This window comes from Cucurbita pepo, unplaced genomic scaffold, assembly GCF_057944985.1.
Source record: "Cucurbita pepo subsp. pepo isolate OVF unplaced genomic scaffold, ASM5794498v1 scafford_5, whole genome shotgun sequence".
Taxonomy (NCBI): Eukaryota; Viridiplantae; Streptophyta; class Magnoliopsida; order Cucurbitales; family Cucurbitaceae; genus Cucurbita; species Cucurbita pepo.
In genome coordinates this window covers 154,390-160,301 of record NW_028257910.1, presented here as the reverse complement: position 1 = coordinate 160,301, position 5,912 = coordinate 154,390, and the positions used below count along the sequence as shown (strand labels likewise).

The 5,912-nt window shown below is 38.6% G+C and overlaps 1 long non-coding RNA gene across 2 annotated transcripts; it reads left to right on the top strand.

Moving 5' to 3' along the window:
- The first annotated feature begins 1,490 nt into the window (after nucleotides 1–1,490).
- LOC147786150 (uncharacterized) lies at nucleotides 1,491–4,152 on the top strand. 2 transcript variants are annotated; one of them, XR_015414763.1, is made up of 5 exons: nucleotides 1,491–1,826; nucleotides 1,919–1,997; nucleotides 2,220–2,504; nucleotides 2,600–2,678; nucleotides 3,884–4,152. It is a non-coding gene; the product is annotated as an uncharacterized LOC147786150 (long non-coding RNA). The 2 variants fall into 2 exon arrangements; XR_015414762.1 differs by having other exon boundaries at nucleotides 2,220–2,512.
- Nucleotides 4,153–5,912: the final 1,760 nt, after the last annotated feature.

The window sequence follows — 5,912 nt, the reverse complement described above, 5'->3', positions numbered from 1 at the left end:
GCTTTATTGGGCTCATCAAGTCTTATACCCTAAAGACACCTAGTTTGACGTTGTAAGGGTTTTAGTCTCATTGGGCTCATCAAGTCTCATCCCCTAAACACACTTAATCTAAAGGTGCAAGGTCACCCCCACGGGGTTAACTTATGGTTTCATTGTGTACCTAACCTCATGTTCTGTTATTCTAGGGTCCATCTATCCATCACGCTATTTGTACATATGTTATTCTAGGGTCCATCTATCCATCGCGCTATTTGTAGATAGGTTAGGCTGCCTCGTCTATCTCGCTTTAGAGTTGATAAAACAGGTATGTTGAAGCCCTCGTTCTCGAGTAGCCTCTCAGGTCTCTTTGTAAATCTACATGTGCCTACTACTAGATGCTAGCTGGAAGCTCCCCTAGTGCCACCAAATAAGATCTCTATTCCTACCAATTTTAGACTTGAATAATGCATGCAAGGTGTCACAATCGCACTTTTCTTAGCAGCAAACTTTGCATTGAGCGACAGTCACTCAAGATTCTATGAAAAAAAAAAAAAAAAAGCAGAGAGATTTTCAAAATAGAGTTTGTGAGCAATGTTATTTTGGGTTTGGTATTGCATGGGAAAGCAACCCAATAATATCATTTGTCTAGATTTAAAAAGGGGAATGATTTTCAAAATAGATTTTGAGAGCAATATTATTTTGGGTTTGGTATTGCATGGGAACGCAACACAATAATATCATTTGTCTAGATTTAAAGAGGCGCAATTCCAAGAATTATACTACTAGACCAAATGCCCATATATTTGACATTATTTGTTATGTTTTATTGAATGTATAATCATTATTTTATTATGTTTTATTGAATGTATAATCATTATTTTATCACCTACCTTTTAGTTCCAAAATTGAATTGTCAATTTCTATTCAAAGTCCAATGTCCTAACCACTAGACTAGGGGACCACAAATATTTACAAAATTTGTGTCTAATAAATCTCTAAACTTCAAAAATAAATAGTATCTTCATATACTTTCAAAATTTTGAAAATTACCGACGTGTCCTCGTTTTTTAAGTTTTATATTTGATAGGGTTTCAACACATCAAAGTTAATTAATATATTAGGTCAAGTTTACAATTATGCTACCATTCTTTTTTAGCCCTACCATCATAAATATGGTTAAAAAGTAGTGAAAGAAGTATTTTCTTCGCGCAATTATTCTACCATTCCTTTTCAGTCCATGACTTCGAGCATACCTACAGTAAGATACTCGTATTCACGTCGTCCCTTGCGCTTTTCTTCACTGTCAGCAAATTTACTATTTTTGAATACTGAGGTATAAAGATGGTCGAATTGTGTAGGTACAAGACACTACAACGTCGTGGGAACGTAGGCAATGATGTTGATGATCAAAGAGATAACCTATTTCACACACGGTATTTTAGTCAAGGAGACTTCTTGTAGTCTTGTCATTGATAGTGAAAGTTGCACCAATGTACTAAGTACCATGTTGTAATACCCGAATTTTTAGATGAATAAATAAATAAAATAAAAATAACAACATAGGGGCAAAATGGTCATTTTGCCCCTACTCTTATCCAAGGGGTCTAGTTGTTTGGGCTCCAAGAAGAAAGAGAGAGAAAAGAAAAGAAAAAGAGAGAGAATGGAGAAAGGAGAAGAAGTTAGGGTTTGGGAGAGAGGAAGAACAGAGATGATAAATCGCCATAGGAGATCGGATCAGAACCGACGCCAGAGAACCGAGTCCCCAATCTAAACCGTCAAATAGCTCGAGGCAAGGTGCTCTCACGAATCGCACCTTCCTATTTCGACAAAACGTTCAAGAACTTCAGGTTAGTCCACGAGTATCTACATTGAGAAGTCATCAAGATTTTCGTGTGCTAGCAACGTTTTGGGTTGATCCTTGGACTCTTACCCTCAACAGCGCTATCTGGTTAAGTTCTGGAGTGGAGGCGGCCAAGATCGGCGTTCGAAATCGGAGTTTAAAGATAACGTGATTTTCGGTAAGAACTCGTATTTTTCTCCGAATTTGAACTCAAATAATAAGATCTGTGATCATCAGAAAAATTTAAGGAAATTCTTTCGAGGGAGTAGAATATGAGATCTACAACTTTCGTGAAGAAACTTTGTTGATATGGATTACGGATTGAAAGATAAGAAAATCGGAAGAAAATGGATCGAAAACGCAAAACTCACGGTTTCTGGAAAATTTGGAAAAAATGCAGGAGAGAGAAGGCATCGCCGCCACGCGTCAGCCGCCGTACGGAGGAGCGCGGTAGGACCGACGACCGACACGTGGCGACCGCGGGCTGGAGAAATGCATCAGGCGTGCGCAACCGGGTCGGCCCGAGTCCGAACCGGCGCTCCACACGCGAACCGAACCGCCCGAGACCGCTCCGACCTATCCGAACCGACCCGTCTCGACCCGCGACTACACAGAAAGAAGCGCGTGGACACGCGCGCGTAGAAAGCCGCGCGTAAAACACCCTCCAGAGCGCGTGCAGGCACGTGTAAGCGCGTGGGTGATCTTTTTCCCTTCGTTTGACCTCCGTTTGCTTGTTTTTCGCACCGATTTCAACTCTGATCCTATTTTTATGTGAATTAGGACCTATCGAGGAAATTCCATAATTTTTGGAACCTTTTCCGGCAAATAATTCGAGCTTGGGAAGGCACGCGTCAACCATGTAAGTAGCCATTTGGATTCCCACGAGCAGTACTTGTAGGAACCGCTAGGAACAAGCATGCATGCTACCACCTATGAAATTAGCTAGCCGAACTTAGCGTGTTATTATAGAAACTGCAAATATAAGATGATTATGGAAAGCTAGATACAAAATGTGTATTAAATCTGTTTTGGTTGAGACTCTGATAATGTATGTATGCATGAGGAGGTTGGGAAACTTGTGAAATCTGCGCTCCGGGTAAAGATGGACGTTATCTTCCCGTTGAGCATGTTTGATAATTTTGCATGAACCGCTGCGTGTAAACTCTATTGTATGATGATTGCTTATATTATCTTTCTTGATGAATAGGAAGAAACTATGAGCTTAGATTAGGACGCTTATGGCTAAGTAGGCTAGATGAGACCCTAGATTGGGGGACCTCTAGAATACCGTGCAATTAGACCCGCGAAATAATTATCGGCGGAACCAGAACCCAGAATTCCAAACCCGATAGGTTTGTGACACCAGGCACGAGAATCCTAGAGAAACACGAATCTAAGTCTAAGGCACCAAGTTCCACCCTAGAAAGAATAATAGGTCACCACGGTAACTGTAGGTAGCCCGTTAGAGTTGAGCAGTGAAGATAGTGTCATCAGAACCTCCACTTCCCTCTCTCCTCCGATACCATACCGTCGAGACAGAGCTCCGGTACGGTGATCGTTGAGCTTTGCAGATCCGGATAGGGAAGTGTGACAGGTGCCCAGACCTAGTGGTGATAGCTAAGGGGTCTTTTGAACAGGACTCCTGGGCCGTAGAAACCCGTCCCTGAGCGAGGGACGTGGAGCCACTTAGGATGACTCAGTAGCTGACCGGCACATAGGGGGTCGCACCCCGTTTTGTGGATGTATGGTCCCGTGTGAGGGTCGTCAGTTAACCTCCACGGATGATGTTCAGAGAGAGAGTCACGTATTCAGATCCAGCCATACGATCCCCTCAGATTTGCTTATGAGGTCGCGCCTCACCTCAGGACACTGATCATTTCACTGCAAAAGATGGGCAAGCCTTTTATGATACAGAAAGGAGAGTTGTAGCTTAGATCACTCTCCTTAGAAATCCGAGAAAGATCGTGGTTACCTACCAAGATAAGGATGCGAAAAGAGCCTACAAGTAGGCTGCTTACTGAGTATATTTTTATACTCACCCCTTTCTCCCCTTTTTTTTTTCAGGTACCAGTCGATACGGGGAGGTGTTCGAGAGCTGTGCGGTCACAGAGGGGTGTCGTTTCGGAGCGTCAGTCTTGGTCGGTCTTTTAGAGTCCTTTGTTCGTTTTCATATTTAGAGTCTTTTGTAATTTTCTTCATAATTGTATTTTCCATTTGAAATATTTGATTTTAATTTTGTATTTCATTTTTACATTTGCAATTTTCTTTGTAATATTTTCGAAACAAATCTTCTTTCTCTTTTGTTTTAATTGATTGGTAATTTTATCCTTTTACTTTGTTTTTCTTTTCTTTTATTTTATTTTTGTTTGTTTTCGATTTCGTCCTTTTAGTCACGAGTTCGATTCTTCGAAGCCTCGAAAATCGGGTCGTGACACATGTTGATCAAAATGTTACAAATTTCAACCCAACACCATCCTAAACCTTACAAGTTTCAATGGCTCAATGATAGGGGAACAATGAAGGTAGTTTCTCAAGCTTTAATATCTTTTACCTTGGAAAAATATAAATATAAAGTTCTTTGTGATGTGTTTCCAATGCTTGCTAGAGACATATTGCTTGGTCAACCTTGGCAATTTGATAGGAAGGTCATGTATGATGGTTATTTGAATAGGCATTCTTTCATAAAAGATGAACTACTCTTGTACTTTTGAGTTCTGCAAATGTATTTGTTGATCAATTAAAGTTTGAGAAAAAAAGAATATGTTTGTGGAGAAAGATGGAAAGAAAAACAAGAATTGAGTGAAAAATTAGTAAAAACAAAATGAAAAAAAGAGATGAAATTGAAAAAGAAAGAAAGTGAGTTGTTTGGCTATGGTGAGAAGGACAATGTTTTCACAAAAAACCATCTTTGTACTTATGTACAAGGACCAATATTTGGTCTCTAACGATAACAACTTGTCTTTGCCTAGTGTTTTAATCTCTTTTACAGGAATTTGATGGCGTGTTTCAAGATGAAGTACCGAAAGAACTACCTCCCTTAGAAATATTGAACATAAAATAGACTTCATTCTGGGGGTTGTCATTCCTAATAAGCTAGCTTATAGAGTCAATCTAACTGAGACTAAAGAAGTTCAAAGGAAAGTGAAGGAGCTCATGGGGAAGGGCTATTTATAAGAAAGTTTGAGTCCATGTTCTGTATTAGTCTTACTGGTACCAAAGAAAGATGAAACTTGGCTCATATGCATGGATAATAGAGTCATCAACAAAATCTCTATTAAGTATTGACATTCTATTCCTAGGCTATACGATATGTTTGATGAATTGCATGGTTCGTGTTTATTTATAAAGATTGTTTTGAAATCTGGATATCATCTAATTAGAATACATGTAGGATATGAATGGAAAACAATTTTCAAAATTAAGTTTAGATGGTATGAATGACTAGTTATGCCTTTTGGGTTAACTGATGCTCCTAGTGCATTTATGCATTTAATGAATACTGTTTTGAGAGAATATTTGGGAATGCATGTTGTTGTGTATTTTGATGATATTTTAATTTATTCGAAAACTTTGCTGGAGTATGTATAGCATGTTAAGTCATAGAAATTTCATGTTAATTTTAATAAGAGTAGATAAAAGAGATAAAATCATTAGGGATTTGCCAACCCACAAAAAAAAAAAAAATAAATAAGTGAAGTTTGGAGTTTTCATGAGTGAGTTAGCTTTTATAATAGATTTATAAAAAGTTTTAGCACCCTTGAAGGATGGAGTGAAAAAAGAATGTTTTTAAATGGGAAAAAATGCAAGAGAATGCCTTCAATGTACTTAAGAAGAAATTAATAATGTACCACTACTTGTTTTTCCTGACCTTCATAAAACTTTTGAGATGGAATGTGATGAGTGGTTTATGCATAAGTGCTGTTTTATGCGAGAAGAAAAATCTTTGGTGTATTTTAGTGAAAAACTAAATGTTGTAGCATTGAACTATCCTACTATGATAAAGACTTGTTTGCTTTGGTTCGCACATGGCAGGTGTGACAACACTACTTATGGCATAGAGAAATATGTATCCACTCTAATCATGAAAGCTTGA